Consider the following 19,654-nt stretch of genomic DNA (forward strand, 5'->3'; position numbering starts at 1 on the left):
ATTTCCAGAGGTGGGAATATGCCCAGAAGACCAACTTGCAAGGAAATATTCCTAAAAGGGACTTCACACCCTCCCCCCTTTTGTATCTCCTTGAGGTCTTCACTAACCCTACTGGAGTGATTATGGGAACACAGCATGGGAGAAGATTCAAATCCATGACAGTGTACAATCTCCATGCCTGGGTTCACTGAGCCCTGCTAGGGCGAGTTCAGACAATGGTAACTTGAGTACTTCATGTTCAAAGTATTCAAGAGAATACTGTGGGAATAGCATCTGATCAGCAGAAACCATCACGTGGCAGCTCTGGTTTTCCCTGCTAGTCATGCTTAGGGCTGCGGTGAGACTTTGTGGCTCTACAGCATCTTCTTGCAGACCGTGAATTAGGGGCTGTCAGTCCTTCTCCTTTGACCCTGGGTTCAAGGTCCTGTTCTGCCCCCTGATCTGGTGGCATTGTGGAAGGCAGAGGAGAGTCCCTAAACAGGATGTGGCTGCAGGCTCCCAAGTTGGGTCTGCTCAGCTGAGACCCCTTGTCTGTCCCATGCTGGTTAATGCAGCTGCTACTAACCCAGTACTCAGCATGTGCAGAGTCCATGAGCCGGGTGCCTGTCACTGCTTCCAGGCATGGATCCCCCCAGAATCTCTAAGGAATAAAAGAGGGGAAAAATAAAACCCAAACAGTTTTGATGTACTCCTTAAAAACACCACAACAATAAAAGCAAGCAAACAAAAATCAACCACAAACCTTCCTTTTCTTCCTCTTTTTTTTGTTGTTTCTTATTCCCCCAAGCAAACTTGCTAATTAAACCAGCAATTGCAATTTCCAATTGGCAAGGGCTGGGCCAATCCTTTTGCTCTTATTAATTAGCTCTGCACTAATGACTTCTTCAGAGCAGGGCTGGTTCTTGCTGGGGAAGGTTCTGGTGTGTTTGCCGTGGTGCTGGCTGTACTTGAAGGTCCTGCTTTGGGAAGCTGCACAAGGGCAGAAGAAATAGGAGTCAACAAAATAATTTGATCTGATCAGCCATGTGGAAATGCAGTCCAGGAATCCTGTAGGGGAGCTCTGAGTGTAAGTTATGTCTCTGAGCTTTTTTTCTATTTATCTTTTTAGTCAACACAATTACTGAGGCTGAGGTTTAGGCTCAGAGTAGCAACTGGAAGCAAGGAATCTGGGACAGTTATTTTTAAATGGAAATACATTGAAGTAATTTCTGAGGAACTGACCCTGGCTGTCAGTATGCTCAATAAAAGGTTAAAGGGAATGCTTTAAAAATGTATCTAGAGGAAAAAGAAATGATGTTTTCCAAAAGCAGGAGAAGCCCCAGAATGCATTTTCTGGGTCTAGCGAAGAAAAACTGGATGAAAGCAGATTTTTTTTTAGAAAGAAAAGGCTGTCAGAGAGTGTATCATTGGCATCTAGAAACGTTAGTCTTTAAGACCTTTACCATGGAAGGAAAAAGAAGTAATGCACTTGAGTAAACATAAAGCAGTGCAGCCCAGAAAACCTTCCAGTAAGCAGCTATAACCAACACAGAGTTTTTAGCTGTGAAGTTCTATGGGGCCGGTGTCGGCGAACTTGGACAAAAGCTGGCCCCTGGCAGCTGTGGGGCTCCAGCTGTTGCGTTGTGCGTGGCGTGCACTTTGCCTTGAGAGTCGCATCGGTACAACTTGTTGCTGCCCTTTTTACTCTCTGAAGTAGATCTCCCTGCAAAGTCTGCCCTCGCTGCCTCCCGTCCCTCCCAGACTGCTGCTAACAAACAGAGCCATTGGCTTTATAACTGCCACGCGTTTCCCCAAAGCCTCCAGTCCTCCCAGACCTCTCATCCTGCTACCTCTTACGCTGCCAAGTGCTAAGACCTGCAATCACCCAGGTTTAACTCCTCCCCCCGGTGCCCTGAGCTGCTGGAGTTATTACAGCATTTATGGGCTTGCACTGGGAGCCTGTGGTTAGAACGAAGCAGGTTTTAATTTGTTCAGAGTCCGTGTCAAGCCTAAATGGTCTTATATCTGGGGAGTCTGGCTCTGCTCCATGGAGCAAGGTGGTTAATTAAAGAAGGATTTAGCTTTTGGTCCAAGTAATAATTTTCACTGGACTCCAGCACTTTGTGGACAAATGTCTGCAGCAAAAGGACCAATTAAATTGGGTAAGAAGGTCTGACGTGAGGAGATAATGGCTGAACTACATGATCAGTATGGGGGAGGCACAGAAAAGCAATTAAAAAGGGAGATTGGAATATTTTGAGACATGGGATTGGCTAATGAGAAAACAGGAGGAGATACTAAAACAAAACCAAACAGCAACAACAACAAAAAAGGAAGGCAAGTGCTGAGTTAGGAATACAAATCCTTTAAAAAGAAACCAGAGGAATGAATTAAATATCATTTTGAGATTAATAAGAGACCTCTCTTAATAGACTTTAGTGGAGCTGACTGCTCTGATGGTCCCTTTCCAACTCAGCAGCACATTTCATTACCTTTCTGTGTTTGTTTCTTAGCTGGAATGTGCTTTTCTAGGCATTTTTTAAGGTTAATATAAATAAATCTCTGGGTTCCAAAAGTGGAATCTAATTGGAGCTTAAGAAAGGGAAAGCAGAAGGGGAGAGTGTGGCTGAGTATATAGGAAATTAGAAATAAGAATAAATAGCGTCATGGGACTTGGGGAAAGAACAGAGATAACCACACAGTGTGAGATGAATGCATGAAAAAGTGGAAAATTTTAGCCTGGCAGAAAGAGGAACTGGGATGTGCTGCTGCAAGCGTGACAGCAGATGGCAAAATTGAGCTGCAGAGGAAGTGCTGGAGAGATTAGAAGAGGTTGTAAAGGCATTGCCGATTTGCTGCCACCAAGCAGAACAAATGCAACCTCCTCCAGTCACTATGAAGGTACCGGCCAGGACCTCATCTCATAGCTGGCTCCGACACACGCTTTCAGCATGCTTGGCCTGGGCTCTGGCTTATGTGTCCTCTAGCAACACAAGTTTTTTTGCAAGTCTCAGTAACAGGTGTTCCTGTTACTGTAATTGGTGCTCCTGAGCCCCAATCCCCGCTGGGAGCAGCGTGGCTTTGATTTCTCTTGCTATTTTAAAACATAAACCCTCAGGGCTCAACACCTCTTGCAGTCACTGCGCCAGAAGTGACTTGGCAAAAGAAACATCCACTACTAACTATCCTTTAGCTCATCTCAGCATCCACTGCCTCCTTCTATCAAGTCTGTAAGAAAAGGCGGTGATCTTTTGCACAGAGCCCTCCAGATGATGGCTTTGGGGAGTGCTCAGAACTGATAGAAATGCTGAGATTAGCCTGGGGCTTCCTACGTAACAACCTTTGGTAGGAAGCTTTGTCTCCTCCCCTCGTACCTCAGTTTAAGAGCCCGCTGAAATAGGAGGCCCCAAGGACACTGGGAAGCCTGAGGAGGTGGTGGAGTCACCATCACTGGAGGTGCTCAGGAGGAGACTTGATAGGGTGCTTGGTTGCATGGTTTAGTTGATTAGGTGGTGTGGGATGATAGGTTGGACGCAATGATCTTGAAGGTCTCTTCCAACCTGGTCTGGTCTGGTCTGGTCTATTCTATTCTATTCTATTCTAGATGCAAACTGAAGTGTGCAAAAAGCATTAGAAGGACTGGGGACAAGGTTGCTGGGAAATTGTCTTTGGTAGAGGTTCATTGACTTTCTTTAGCCTTTCAAGCATGGAGCCTTCTCCAAAGGGAAGGGGAAATCCTCCACTTCCCCAAATGGCTTTTTAAAAATGGATTTATTTTTCCTTTAAAGAATGGAAGAAGCTGCATGCTGCTGCTGTTTCAGAAATGCAGGCTTCTGTGGGTGTTTTTTTATTGTTGTGGTTTTTTTTTTTTTTAACAAAAATATTTCAAGGAAAAATGAAAGGGGTTTAGGTGTGATTTTATTTATTTATTTGAAGCCTAGGAAAAGAGGAGTAGGGCAGGTAGTCCAAACCAGGGAATAATTCCTGCCTGTAGTTATGTTTTCTGAAACAAAAGCCCCTGTACTCTGCTTTGGTTAGGCCACACCTTGAGTACTGTGTCCAGTTCTGGGCCCCTCAGTTTAGGAAGGACATCGAAACACTTGAACGTGTCCAGAGAAGGGCAACAAGGCTGGGGAGAGGCCTTGAACACAAGCCCTATGAGGAGAGGCTGAGGGAGCTGGGGTTGTTTAGCCTGGAGAAGAGGAGGCTCAGGGGTGACCTCATTGCCCTCTACAACTACCTGAAAGGTGGTTGTAGCCAGGAAGGGGTTGGCCTCTTCTCCCAGGCAACCAGCACCAGGACAAGGGGACACAGTCTCAAGCTGCACCAGGGGAAGTTTAGACTTGAGGTGAGGAGGAAGTTCTTCACCGAGTGAGTCATTCGTCATTGGAATGGGTTGCCCAGGGAGGTGGTTGAGTCATCGACCCTGGAGGCATTCAAGAGGAGATTGGACATGGCACTTGGTGCCATGGTCTAGTCATGGGGTCTGTGTTGATAGGTTGGACTTGATGATCCTCGAGGTCCTTTCCAACCTAAGTGATACTGTGATACACGGGCATGGCTCTCCTCCTTCATGTATACGCTCTATAATTCTGTTGATGTTAATGAACCTTGAATCCTTGAAAGTAACCCCTTTTCATGCTCAGATGTACATCTAATGAAGATTCAGGGTTTCAAAGCTGCTCTCAAACACCAGAGCTGGTGTCATGCTTAACTAAGCCATCCAGTAGTTAACATACACCACACAATCATCTGCATATTTAATACGGGGCCAAGAATTTCAGTGGAGAAATCTATAGCTTTTAATCCAGTGATGAATCATTTATGGGATTTTGGGTTATTCACTTTGCACTGAATTAAGTTGTCTCTCTATGACAAAGTGAGACACCCCCCCCTGCCATGGCCTGCATCACAGAGCAGGCTGCACAGTGATGTATGTTGCGGGGATGAATTATTTATTGGGCGTTTTAGATCGCTTGCCCAGCAATGGAATTTTAAAGCTGTTCATATCCCTTCCTAAGTACATAAAAAGGATTTTATGTACATGAAATTCATCTCTCCTTCTTCCTCAATCTCTCTCTCCAGTGCACTGGTGAATTATCCATGAAATTTGGGTTGGGTTAGTTTTGGATGCAAATTTTCCCTCGGGGGACGCAACGGCAATGCATTAGTGTGGGGGACTGTTTGTCCAAGACTGTTTTGGACCTGGTGTGCAGAAGGTGTTCTGTGAGCCCTTCAGATCTCAGCTGTGTCCTACTTTAAAAACTGGAACTGAAATAACTGTGACTTCTTGGCTTGTAATACACGTGGTGTAGTCCTATGAAGCCCAAGGGAGCTGAGTGCAGAGAACTTACCAATGAACCTTAGCAGGGGAGTATGGAAACTCCCAAGGACCGTAACGATCCAGCACTGTTGTGTTGCTTGTATTTTTAATTTCAGCCTGTAAACATCAGCTCATGCCAGGACTGAGCTCTCCCAGGACACTCCTGTGAGCTCTGCTTCAAGGACAAGGGGAAATCAGTCTCTTGATGGAGTGGTGAGTTGATGCTGCTTTTGAATTCTGCTTGGTGTTTTATGTCCTTGGTCCATTATCTAATGGAGACTATGATGAGGTAATTATGGAAATACACAAATTGCAACCTCATGAATACCAAAGAAATTCGTGATGATCCATGCTAAAAGAATGCATAAAAATGCAAATCATTTGTAAATGGGGAGCAGTATATCTTGTTAATATTAATAACTTAGAGCATTTAATTGCATCAGATCTCGATGAATTCTAACCCAGCCCCTCTGAAGAGAAGTTTTAAGGCTCTATCCTGTGAACTGAGTAACCTGAGGTCAAGGGGACCTCTAACTTGGATCCAGTTGGTAGGTTATTGCTTTTGGCTCCTTCCATAGTGAAGGAAGGGAGGATAGGGCAGGTCCAGAAGGTGTCCCAGCCCACCTGACGAAAGGTGTGGGATGCTCTTTTGTGGGGGAGCTGTGTGCAAGACCCTGAGTCCATATCATAGGGACTCACAGTATGAGGCTTTGTGTCTGTTGTGTGGCTTTCACAGTACAGTTAGGTTAAACAGGACTGCTGAGGAAAATGTCCTGTGTGTATAACACCTCATTGCCTTGTGAGATGTGCAGGTTCTGCCCTAGCTGGACCAGTGCTGGAGCGCATGGCTGTCTCTGAAATTACTAACAGTGGATTGTCCTTCAGCTGGGATCAAGTCTTCAACTTCTTCTCTTGAACAGGGTGTTGGTGGTGTTCTAGCTTTTTAAAACATTTTTTCCTAGTTGCATCATTAATGGTTAAGATTATGTAGTAGGCTACTAAGTGCAGAGCTCTACTAAAGATCATCACACTGTCTCTCTAGAAAGCTAGCTTCTTAGCTGTGGGCAAAGATGTCATCAATCTGCTGAGGTTTCTCAGTCTACCTGCACATCTGGCAAGCATGTTCCACAATGAGGCTCCAGTGTTAATGCTCATGCTCTGAACACCATCAGCATCATTGATGTAGAGATCAGCATCATTGATGTAGAGATCAGCATCTCTACAGGCCCTTTGCTGGCTGTATCACAGCACAGGACGGATTGCAGAGAACAGAGTAGGCAGAGGATCTGCAACTTGCAGAAGGACATTAATCATCATAAAATTGTAATGAGAGGCCCCTGACTGTGGATTTCAGTGCTATTTCTGACCAAGCTGATCACTTATTTTCTCTCTAGATCCCTTAGTTTACAAAGCTGGGGGATGTGTTCATCCTTCCTGAGTGGTTTCTAGTACCATAACTGTGCAATAAACATACAGCAGGAGTGAGAGGAGCACAAAGCCTACAGCTGAGTAAGCTGAGTACATACAGATGCTGTCTATGTGCCTCTGCTTTCCCTGGAAACCTTCTCTGCTGTGGTTGCCTTCTTCAGACGGATTTCATGTGTAATGAAACCTCTCCAGTGCTGAAGAGGAATGGAGTTGGTTTCATTAAGCTTGCTGAGAGATGCCCAGTGTGAGTATGCAGATTACAAAGCCCATGGAGGTCCTGTCACAGCAATGTCACCAGAACAGTCTGTATCAATTAAAATACTGGAAGCAAGGTGCTGGGAAGCTACAGGGCCTCTCTCTCAGCTGCATATAGGAGCTGCATCAAGGAGACTTGATGAGGTGCTTGGTGCCATGGGTTAGTTGTTTAGGTGGGTTGGATTAGTTGCTGGGTTGGACGTGATGATCTTGAAGGTCCCTTCCAACCTGGTCTGGTCTGGTCTGGTCTATTCTATTCTATTCTATTCTATTCTATTCTATTCTATTCTATTCTATTCTATTCTATTCTATTCTATTCTATTCACACTGCTTGAGTGGTTCTTCTGTGGACTGACGATGGGATTAGGATTTGCCTCCAGGCTCCTCTCTGGGTTTTGCCATATCACATTCTATTTTGTCTGAGTTTGCTCCCAGCAGCATCCTGGGGAGGAAAGGAAGAGGAAAATCCATCTGTGTTCAGAATTTTGCCTTTTTTTGGAGCTGTTGTTGTGATACCTCTGGCCAAGTACTGGGGGGGAGGCAGGGGGAAGGGATTGTTAGGAGTCTGCTGGGTTGAGACTCCCCCTAGATATCCTCTCACTGAAGCTTTCCCAAGCCATCATCAAACTCTTTTGTTTGTTTCTTTTCCTTTAAACTTTGCCAGGCTTGTCAGTGACTGACTGGATGTCTGGTAGGTTCATATTTATCAGCTTGCTCTTCCCCCTTTAGTTCATTCATTTCCTGTCTGTAGCTGAGTTATTCCACAGGAAAAAAAATTGAATTTTATAATTCAGAGATACTGGATGGCACTTTCAGCCATGATGCCTGAAGCTTCATAAAACCTGATGGAGGAGAGAGGAATATTCCAGGAGAAAAACGAGGAAAGGTCATGATTTATTGCTTATAAACAGCCCCTTGGATCTTATTATCTTTGCTGTGTGGAAGCCTGGAGATCTAGATTGAGCTTTGTAATTCACATTGAAATTCATTGTATCACATGTCTCCTGTAAAGTCACGTTCTCGAATGATACAGCAAACCCTATTAAACAGGTACTCATTAAACTACAACACCTTATAAATCCTTCCTGAGTTCTGTTGACAGTACACATCAAACATAAACCATTAAGTGCTTTTCATTTTCCTGGTAGTCTGCGATCATAATGCATTACATGACAAAATAATGTGTTTACATGACAGATTTAATGCTTGATCTGCTGCATGAAATGCTTCTGAGCACCAGAAGATAAGAGAAAAATGTAACATTATACTTCCAAGTGTCTATTAATTCTTAACTAATAATAAATTACAGTGGGATGTTGATAGAAATGGATGAGAGAGACACATACACATGGGAGGAATTCATGAGGATCAGCGACACGGCAATGAATACTAAATGCAGACATCATAGCCAGAGCTAAAATGAAGCATTTCTGCATTGGCAAGAGAGCTTCTAGAGCCCGTGGACTTGCTGCTGTTCCATTTGAGTGTACTTCCTCTTTTGTAACTGACACTGACTTGTAGTGAAGGTCATGTTAGACAGATTTATTTTCACTTGTCCTTCCCTTCAAAGTTGTGCCAGGAAGGAGTCCCAGCTTGCTCTGTCCAGGGAAATGGCCAGGCCCATGGCCAGAATTCAAACTGGACACCAAGCCTAGGGACATGAGAGTTCTCTGTGCTGCCGTAGTGGGTCTTCCTACTAGCTCTTTGTGTTATGTTGGGATTGTAAGGGTTACTTTCTTGTCCCTCTCAAACCTCGTGAGCAGCAAGGCTTGATGTAGTGAGTTTTCTTCATAAATTGTCAGCCTATGCCCAGCCTGACAGCTGAAGGAGCACTGTGGGATGGGTCTGTGGACCCTGGTGCAGCTCTGTGGACCTTGCAGCTGCATAGCAAGCCTCTGCATGGATGCTGAGCAGGGACGATGAGGGACAAGAGCAATCAGCAAACCTCCTGTGGTTGGGAAAGCCAAATCAAAATCAACCCTTGCTTGCAAGTGTGTGTTTGCAAAGTGTCTCCTATCACCAAAAGGAAGTAACCAAGTTTCAGGTTTTTTTTTCCATCCAAAAGATCCATGCCACCTGTGCACAGAGCTGGGCATGTGACTTCCCACACTCATCCTACTCCAGGCTATGCAAATCAAATCTCAAGGGGAGTATTTCTCCCACTTGAATGAACAAGTTCCAGCAACAGACTTTGTGCTTTGGTTTGGGTATTGCTTCCTAATTGTCTGCAAAATAGAACACAGACAGATTCAGCCTCAAGGCACTCTGTGCCAAATTCCATGTTTTTCTTTTGTAAACTTCTGAGGAAGCTGTTTTTAATGTTGTGGTTTGTTTGTTTGTTTTCATCAGAAACAATTGCTGGGTTTGGAGTTTCTTATTTAAAGGAACAGTCCTTCAACAGGTCTCATTTCTCCACAGTGATCCTAGTCCTCAGCCAACCTTTTCCCTCCATGCATCCCTACTGTAACTCATGACTTAGTTGACTTCAAGCCCCAGCAGATAACTGCCAGGGCCTTGAATATGGAATTTTGAAAGTGATATTCAGCCACTTCACAAGTTTAGAGTGTGAGGGCAACTGGGTCTATTAATCTTTAAAAAGAACCCAAAGCTCTGCTTTTTATTGCAAGTGGGAGCTGAGGAGGAATTGGTATGTGGGAAAACAATGCTGTAATAATGACATACAATCAGAGGGAGGGTAATAAACCTGCTAGTTCTCTATATTTACTGGGACAGTTTGCTGGGGAGCAGGAGTTGAGGCTTGCTTAACTACAGACAGCTTTCCCTTTCCAGTTTTTATGGCTTTCTGAATCACTTTGCTCATCTGCTTCTGGAGTCTTTTATTTGCTGATAAGGGCTGTTAACCAGTTGGAAAGTCAGACCAATGAAGTTATGTAAAATGCAGTGAACAGTCTTTGACAGGTTAGAGTCATGATGCCAGAGGAGTGGAAGAGATGGGAGGGCTCATGCCTCTCCTGTAGGAAAGGGAAATGTCCTGAGAGGGGACAAATTGCAGTGAACCATCTATCTAATCTCTCTTTCTCTCTCTAATCTATGTATCTAATCTGTCTACAAAGCCTGTCAGAGTTGAAGGAAGGTCTGGGTGACACTGTTAGCCATATGATGTGCTTTTTGGTAGTCCTGTAAGGAGCAGGAAATTTGTCTCTGCAATCCTTATGGGTCCCTTCCAACTTGAGATATCCTATGATTCTATAGGTACACATACCTACATCTGTCCCTGCTCCTTGACATCTGCTGGTGCTGATGAGGCAATGATTCCTTCTTGCTTGCTCCCTTCCCTTTTTTCTCCAGAGCAACTTCTAAAGTCTCCTTTAATCAAGAAATGAATAGTAAATGCTGATTTGCAATGGTGCTCAGAATGCCTTGCCCAATGTAGCGGTGTCAGCAGAGCATCTCTGAGTGAGGAAATGAGCAGTTAAACTCCAGGAAGGCTTGGAGGTACATTAAAAGCTATTTTCAAATTGATTTGTCGTACCTTGCTTTATCTGGGAGCAAACAATAATAGAAATGGAAAAGGTATCTGATTTTAACATTGCAGTTTTCCTTTGAGCAGTCTCCAGAATTGACTCGCTGCAAACCTGGACACAGGGAGCAGTGCTGTGGCTGCAGCATTTTCTTTCCTAGCAAAGAGTTTCTAGGAGCAAAGCATCAGACATGTAGGCTTTCTCATGTGTCCATGGGTGCTTTGACAAATCCCAGGCTTTGCTGAGAATTCAGATTTTCTTGTTTATAAGCTGTGTCTGGCAGTGTGATCTTATTTCATGGCATTTTGCCCCTGAGACAGTATTTTGTAACCCCTGGAGCTCTGCCTATGATGCCTCTGCAAAATTTAAGAGGAGAGTGCTCTTAGTCTGAGTTCTTAAAGAGATATTCAGCATGGTAAGCTGGAGTGTAGGGCACGAGGTCTTATGAGACACGGTGAACCTGTCTCTTTTTGGCTTGGGATGGGAAGTTTTTCTGGCAAGAAGCAACAATGATTATGAAGGCATTTTGCTGTGCTTCCTCTGCCTTTATTTATTTATCTATTTATTCATATTTTTCCTTTCTGAGAGAATTGAAAATTTACCTGGAATGTCACATCTGGAAGGCCAGGTACAAGTTTTTATATATATATATATATATATATATATTTGTGTGTATATCTATCTATCTATCTATCTATCTATATCCCTGTGTTATCTTAAACCTAGGAACAGTAAGGACATTTTTATTATGCATCTAGGATGGGGAGTTAGGGCTCAGTATCAATTGGAGCATGGTCTGTGGGTAAAAAGTGCCTGTTTTTGCAGAGAGCTTTTCTGGCTGTCAGAGGTACTTCTACAACAAGGGGATTTACTTGGTGTTCTTTTTGTCAATGTGCAAGTTGAAAGTGCAAGTAAAACTCAAGCAATAATTAATTCTCTTGAGGCATCACAGATATAAATGGGTTTGATTCTGTACTAATGCTACATTATTAGACTTCTTTCTCCAGTTTTGTCCTACTCTTTTGTAAGTTTCCAGAAGTGAAGGCACTATAGCAGAGCAGCTTCTTCCTAGTGATTATTGACATGGAGAAGCATTCTTTCTTTCCCTGTGTCACATCACAAACTATATTCCTGATATTGTATGTGGCTTTACCAGGCAACTGGTGTAACTTTCCAAACGTTGTCTCCTTAACAGTACTTTAGAAGTCGGCTGACTAATGTTATTTGCATATAGGCAACAAAACTGACTGCTGGGGAGTCACTGAAATCAATGCATTTTGCAATCTGCAGATCAATGCATTCTGCATCTGCAATCAGTCCTTTACTAAGACAATTATAGAATCATCCAGGCCAGAAAGGACCTCCAAGACCATCCAGTCCAGCCATTTTGCCCACTCCACCACGTCTGTCACTACACCATGTCCCCAAGCACCAGATCTGCAAACAATGCATTCTGCACCTGTGATCAATGCATTCTGCATCTGCAAACAATGCATTCTGCACCTGTGATCAACGCATTCTGCAATACATTTCAATGCAATCTGCATCTGTGATCAATGCATTCTGCATCTGTGACCAACGCAATCTGCAATGCATTTCAATGCAATCTGCATTCGCGACGGCGAAGTTCTGCCAAGGCTGAGCGTAGCCGAACTTGCTAGCACCAAACCTGGCCACCTACAGTAGCAATCTAGGTTCATAGAATGGCTCAGGTCTGAAGACACCTCAGAGATGACCTACTCCAACCCCCCTGCTATAGGCGGGAGATGCCGGACAGCTACACCACGGAGCACCAGCGCAGCAGCCGCGGGACGTGCTTACGTCATAAGGCGAGGAGCGGAGCTACAGTGGAGGACCAAGCTCAGAGCCCGGAGCGTACAGCATCCACGGGCATAGAGACGAGGAGGCAGAGCGGTCGCGCCGAATCCGTAGCAACGCGCTGCCATAGGGCGCATGAGCGGAGTCCCTAGCAAAGCGCAGCTCCTGTCCCATGGTAACGAGGGCTTCTACGGTGCCCGCGCCAACCCCACCGCGAACGCGCCGGCCCCGTTGCAGCACGGGCTCTGACCTGCTAAAATACTCCTTAGAGTATAGTAGATAAAGGTGGTTTGGTTTTTTTTTTTTTACATTTTAAAATATTTTTTAAAAGTATAAATAAATAAAATAAATACATAACATAAATAAATACATACTTTTAATACCTATATAGAAACCAAGAGATTCCTGTTTAACTCCTCACACTACGAGTTTAATGAATTTTTAATCTCTTCCCCCTCCTCCCCTACCGGCACCCCCAAGAATTTTCAGGCATTTAAGGCTTTCAAGGCAGCAGCACCGAGGAACCACAGTGCCGCCAGTTAAACACAAGAGGGCAGCACTACGCACTTACGGGCAGGAGCAAAGCGTTGCACAGCTGCAGTGCCGCAAATTCAACACGAGGTGGCAGCACTGAGCACGCCCCCGTGCGTGTGTGTGGAGCCGCTCAGCTGGCTCTGTTCATCTGTTTCCATTTAAACAAACAAACAAACAGCAACAACAACTACAACAGCAATAATAAGCCACACCACAAAGAAAAATCCAGCACTTTTAATCTGTATCTACAGAGTTTACATTTATATGGACTGGATGATCTTAGGGTCGGACTGGAGATGATCTTAGGATTGGACTGGATGATTTTTGAGGTCTCCTCTAACCAGTTGTATTCTGTGACATCTTCTGTGATATTCTAAGCACCTCTATATGATAGAGGAGATACAGGGGAGTAATTTCAAAGTATTTTCTCCCCCACATATGAATTAGTACAATTCTTCAACATTCAGATAAAAGTGAGAGATTTTTCTCTCTTGGAACACCTCACACCCATACTTCCTGTTTAAAATATTTTTCAATCCCCTCCAAGAATTTTCATGCATTTCAAGCCTAGGACTGCAAGCACCCTTTCTGGGAGGCTTCTCCCATCCCTCACTCACCTGCTCCTCTGCTGTATCATCACACCCCCCCCCCCCCCCCCCGTGATATCACTGATCCACCCAGAAGCCCCTCCATCTCCCCCCAAAAAATGGGCTAAAATGTGGAAAACTGCCAAGCAAGCAGGGGTGTGGAGAGGTTCTCCTGGTGGAGACAGCAGGGGGATGGATAGGTAGGTACTGTGCTGGGTTAAGCCCAGCCCAGGAGGGATGGGCTGGAAAAAAACAACTAGCCCCAGGTGGACCAAGAAACCTTACCCCCTCCCAGGGGGAGGGGCCCCTGGGTCAAAGTTTATTTCATTCCCTCTTCCTCTCCACAACCCTATTTAAGAGGGGCAATTGCTTACCTGCCTCACCTGCCCTCAGCTCTCTGACCCCCTGCAGCTGTTAACCATGTTGCCTGATCTGCTCCACATGGTCCCAGATACCTAAGGGGACTGCATCCGAAGAGAATCTATCTTCCATTCAGAGAATCCTCTGCCAGCTGCATCTGGTTTTGTAAGTATTTTTACTTATCCCTTTTCCCTTATACCTCTGAAACCTTCCTTTTACTTACATACCTTTAATTTTTTTGTTAAACTTACCTTTTTACTTCCAAATCGATGCAAGGCTGTTCTTTCATTGGTTTACCTCTCTCTTCTTCCTCTTCCTTCTGCTAGTTGTTAGCACAGAAAATAAATGAGGGGAAAACAGTGGCAAAAAGACAATATTCATTTGAATTTAGGACTATTCCAGGAAGATCTCTAACAGTTAAATGCTTCCTTTTGGTGGAGTTGAAGCTGCCACCTTGTATGTTTCCAGTCTGATTTCCAGACTGATTTCCAGGCTGGCTTCCCTTCCTTACTTGTCTGCTAGTGTTTGGAGTCAGACTGTGGGTCACACAATTTTGTAGAGCCACAGAATTGTTTTGGTTGGAAAAGACCTTAAAGATCATTGAATCCAACTGTTAAACCATCAGGGAATGATGTGTGGCTTCTCAGGCTGGTAGTGCTCTCTGATAGCAGAGAGCAGAGGGTCTAGAAAACTCAAGTTCTGACAGTGTTCTTAGTCTTTAGTCATAAAGCATCACCTCAGTGCTGGTTCCACCCGTTTGTGTCTCTTGTCAATATGAAACTATATACACGGAGCTAAGGCAGCTGGATCCCAGTCCCATGTTACCTGAGTTGCTGAACCTCACCTTTGGACCTCCAGCACTAGCTAAAAATGAGAGCTACAGAGCAAACAGATGTGTGGTGAGGTGCAGACTGCTTTTGTTTTATCAGAGTTCATAGAGTTCTGTTGTCCACCAGGACAGGCTGACACAGTTGCTTGGATTTCTGGCCAAGGAGGTGTTCAAGAATCAGCTGGATGAAGCCCTTATCTGCCTGGTTTGGCTGCACACCCACCCTACTCTGGGCAGGAAGCCAGACTAGAGTCATCTGAGGGCTCTCCCAGCCTGAATTCTCCCACGATTTGCACCCTTTTAGAAATTCACAGGGGTAGAACTGGCTGAATTTTTAAGCTCTACTCTTCAGATGCTCATGCAGATTTTAAACCATGGCTCAATGCACTCAGTGACTAACTGAAGCACAAGGCACCATGAGGGAACTAGACTTAGTCCCATGCAGCCACACTTATCTTCCAGGGTTTACCACGACATCTGAATTGATGCATTTTAACTTCTTGGCCTCAAGATGCATCAGTAGCTTGCTGAAAAGCTAACAGTGCTGTGCAGTTAAACTGCATTTTGTAGCTTGATTTAGCTCACTTGTATCTTTCCTTTCCTCTGGCTCTCCCCAAAGTTTCACAGTGCTGCCAGTCCTGCTGCTCAGTGCCATACTCCCCCCAGCATTTTAGGTAAGGGTTTTTTTTTGCTGGCTTCCTTTCTGCGTCTGTGTAAAGCAGGCAAGGCAATTTTCTGTTTGACTTGCTTCTGGGGAAGGCACATTTAAAGCCATATACTTGCTTGAAAGGCATGTTAAAGAGTGAAAGGGACCCAGCTGTACACCTTGAACTCTCCAGGATTTAAAAAAGGGCCATAATCTGGATGGGTTCTTCTGATTTGCAGTAGCTTTTTAGGTTACCTGTTGGAGCCATGACTTAGTTGTCATGAGGTGTTAGGTTATTAGGTAATAGGTTGGACTCTGGGATTTATTAGGTAATAGGTTGGACTTGATCTCTGAGGTCTTTTCCACCCTGGTTGGTTGATTCTGTAATTCTGTGACTGCTTTCTAACTACAAGTTCATTGGAACAAGCTGATGGAGGCTTGGGACAGAAGGTACTGGATTCTGCAACAGAAGGAAAAATGGGTTTGATGCCCTCTGGGATTTCCTGCTTCTGATCTGATCTCCCAGATGAGGATAACCACACATTGCATCATTGACCTCAGTGAGTTTGCAAAGACTTAGGTCTGTTTGGCTCTTCTTGTGGGAACCTGAACTAGTCTTGTGGTTAAAGAAGATTTGTGTTCTCCTGGTGTGGTGATCCTGTCTTTCAGTAAGGTGCTTTAGCTCCTGTTGTTAGTAGCATGGGCAAAGAAGGGATTGGATTGTCAAACCTGGGGTATGATTTTTCCTCCCCCCAGTACTTGATCCTATTGCAAAATGAGCTTTAAAGGTTCATGTCCCATAAAGCTAAAGTTTTTGGTTGGTGGTTTTGGGTGTGTTGTTTTTCTGGGGGTGAGGAGGGGGAAGGAGAGGGCTGGTAAGTTGAAACATTTGATCTTTTCTATAGTGCAAAATAAATACTGGCACGAAGAGCTCTACCACACTGCTGCTGAAGCAGCTGAAGTGTTCCATCTTGACATTTTCAGAATAGAAGACAGATGTTACCAAGATGTTTATGGGATGGCCTGTGTTTTCCTTTAATGAAAAATCATTAGTGAGCAAATGTCCACAGAAGGTCTGAACTTTAATGAAATGGGATTTTGGCTTTTTTTCTGGTAGAGGATGTTTTACAGAACCTTGCAGCTGCTTGTGTTTGCCAGTTAATTGGCAGATCCTTTCTGTGCATATGTCCTTGATCCTGCTTGCATGGTTTGATCAGAGCATCTTCCTCCCAGAAGACATTGCTCTGCATACTGCCTTATGCCACGTCCCCAGGGCTTCTTGCTCTGCGGAGATGCTCTGTGAGAGCTGCACAATCTCTCCCAAATGGTGCAAGGGGATTTGTGCTGGCCTGTAAATGAAGGTGAGTTGAGTCTTTAGAGACTGGTTGGTTGTAGCTTCAGTGCTAGTAAAAAGCTGTCTCTGAGGACCAGTGCAGGAGGGTTTGTGATCAGATGCTGGAGCTGAGGTGAGCCCAATGGACTATTATAAAAATCCTGTGGATTCTCTGTCACTCTGTCTTGTTGCAAAGCCTGGGCTTAGAGATAGGAAAGCTGGGATATGCTGGGCAAGTGAGAAATGCTCTGCACTGTTATGCTTCAGGAAAAAATGGGGTTAAAAAGGCTATATTTGTGTGTATGTAAAATCTAGTCAGGCTGGTGTCTTTTTCTCACTATGGCTGTGTTGTGCTCATTCTTCTGTGCTACTTTTGACTACAGAGTATAATGCTGATTGACCATTAATTGCTCACTGATTGACAGAAAGCATAACTGAGGTTTTACTGTGTAAGTCTGTTTTCACTGAATAAGAAAGATTAACACTAGCAAACTGATATTAAACAAAGATTGAAGGCAGTAACAGCTCCAAGTGCAATCACTGCTTATTCTTCTGAAAGCTAAAGGCAGAAATTACAGTCCTGCAGGTCAGAACAGGAGTAGCAGTGTTGGGTCTTAATCTTAGCCCTTCTCTGTCTGGGCAATGACAAGAGCTTGATGGAAAAAAGCCACTTGAGACCCAAGGAGACAAAAAGACATGCTCAGCAGAGGTGCTACGTGAGCAAGGGGCTGACAATGGTAATCTCATTTTCACTCCTCTGTGACATTATTCAGAAGTGATGGTCTTTGCAGTATCATTGTGAGCCCAGCTTTTCCCCAGAGCTGCTGGAAGGAGAGGTGATCCAGCTGCAGGGATTGCAACCCCTGGGGCTGCTCACCTGTGGGATGCCAGGGGCAGGCTGGCTGAAGCATGCTGTCTATCCAAGTGCAGCTGGGCAGTGGCAAAGCCACTGCTGGGCTCAGCAGATGCAATGCAAAATCTGTGTGCACACATCTGGCTGGAGCTCACTGTGGGCTTCCTGCAGTTGTCATAGTCTGCCCTCATTCAGTCAGGGTTGTAGGACAATAGTAACACAGAGAACCCCACGTTTAAATAGCACTGTCCTCACTGGTTTTGCATGGGATCATTTCCCTGGAAGTTAGATCTCTGTATGGAACAAATGAAAATTCCTGCTTGATACTCAGCCTGCAGACCCAGATCCCTGAGGCTGATGGAGGACACCTTGTAGGCACATTTTAGTCTTTCTGCTGAAGGTGGCAGTACAGTTCCTTTTCTTTGAACCGTCCCAAATCTGAAGTGATGAGTTATTTGCTACGGTCCAAAGGGCAGCAGAAAAGCCTGACCAAATTTAACTAAATCAGAAGGGCACAAAAAGGATTCTGAACAAAAAGTGAGTGACTTGCTTGCCCGGCCCATCCCTTCTCAATTACTGAGAGCAAATAACTTGCATGTAATGGCTAGTGGGGGGAGAGCCATGGAAAGGAATCAGAAAAGTCTTTTTGACAAAAACACTGAGCTGCAGGTGGGAAAAGCAGGTGAATTCCACAGCATTTGCACAAACACAATCTGTGCTTGGCTTGCTTGGAACTTCACAACTGGCCTTGCAGCTGACCCCGAGCTGCAGCAATCTGGCACTCCTGGCTCGGTGCTGGAAACATTTTCAGGCTTAATGTTTATCCTTTGCACTTTGGCTTTGAGGAGCAGCTCTCCACAGCACCAGTCCCTCAGAATACATGCCACCAAGGTTTTTCTTACTTTCCCTAAGGGCATAATGAGAATTAGACCTCTTAGCTGCTGCTTCTCCAGCCTGTTGCACTGGGTGTGTGACGCAAAAGATCCCTACCACATGGGTGGTGTCTGTGGGACTGTCAAGGTCAGAGTTCCCTAGCACTAGATAGGCAGCCAGATTTCTTTCATTTCTTAATGTCCACGTGAAGATTTGTTTTTTCTTGTGAACTATGTTGGGGTCATGGAAGGAAGGAAACCAATTGCAGTTAGTGGAACAAATGCAATTATCAGGCAGTGCTCAGGTAGGAGAGGGAGGTGGTGGGACTCATCATCCCAAAGAAGTCAGCAAGGGAACACAGTGTTTAGGATGGATCCACCTTGCCAAGACTGCCCATCAAATAATAGGCAAATCATGACTGCACATCATCATCATCAAGTCATGTTCTGGTTTCACCAGAACAAGAGGACACAGTCTCAAGCTGCACCAGGGGAGGTTTAGGCTGGATGTCAGTAAAAAGCTCTTCATAGAAAGAGAGATTGCCCATTGGAATGGGCTGCCCAGGGAAGTGGTGGAGTCACCATCACTGGAGGTGTTTAGGAAGAGACTTGATGGGGTGCTCGATGCCATAGTTGAGTTGATTAGATGGTGTTGGATGATGGGTTGGACTCAGTGATCTCAAAGGTCTCTTCCAACCTGGTCTGGTCTGGTCTGGTCTGGTCTATTCTATTCTATTCTATTCTATTCTATTCTATTCTAAAACCCAGCAAAACTTGAAGACACAAATGTGCAGAGCTGAAGAAGCTAAGACCTTTGGGGTTTTATGCAAGGGTAGGTTAAGAGCTGACCCAGTCACAGCCTGTAAGTAACAACAGAGGGCATAAAAGTTTTCTGATTGAAGGGGAAAAGTAGAATTCAAAGGCTGTAAACAGAAGCTGCATAAATCTAAATGGGAAATAAGGTGTGTGAAATGCCATTCAGTGGCTCCACTGGGCAGGTAACAGAAGGGCATGAGCAAGATGTATTTCCTGCCTGTGTGTAACGCTGTGTGCACTAATCTCAAAAGTCCATAAAAAAATCTTCCTGCAGTTTAGCTTGATTCCATGCAGCACAGGAAGAGTAAACAGAGAGGAAAAGTATATGGATTGAGTTGATGGAAATTTACTTTTGACTGATTGAAAGTGAGGTGACATAAAGCAGATGGGATTTTTTTTTTTCTTGCTCAGCACTGCTAGCTTAAGGAAATGAAATCTTCCATGATGATCCAATTTTTTATTAATTTTCATATAAAGAACACAAAATGTTGTGGCTGTGAAAGAGCTGAATGTGAAGCAGAAGTAAAATATGTACATAA

General features: G+C 44.5%; 1 long non-coding RNA gene across 1 annotated transcript; it reads left to right on the forward strand.

Annotated features, from left to right (window-relative positions):
- The first annotated feature begins 925 nt into the window (after positions 1-925).
- Positions 926-11,964, forward strand: LOC137452873 (uncharacterized). Its single transcript, XR_010990186.1, has 3 exons — positions 926-1,066; positions 5,419-5,515; positions 11,702-11,964. It is a non-coding gene; the product is annotated as an uncharacterized lncRNA (long non-coding RNA).
- Positions 11,965-19,654: the final 7,690 nt, after the last annotated feature.

This window comes from Melanerpes formicivorus, unplaced genomic scaffold (assembly GCF_026170545.1).
Source record: "Melanerpes formicivorus ecotype bairdi unplaced genomic scaffold, bMelFor1.0.p_v2 SCAF_2, whole genome shotgun sequence".
NCBI classification, from domain to species: Eukaryota; Metazoa; Chordata; class Aves; order Piciformes; family Picidae; genus Melanerpes; species Melanerpes formicivorus.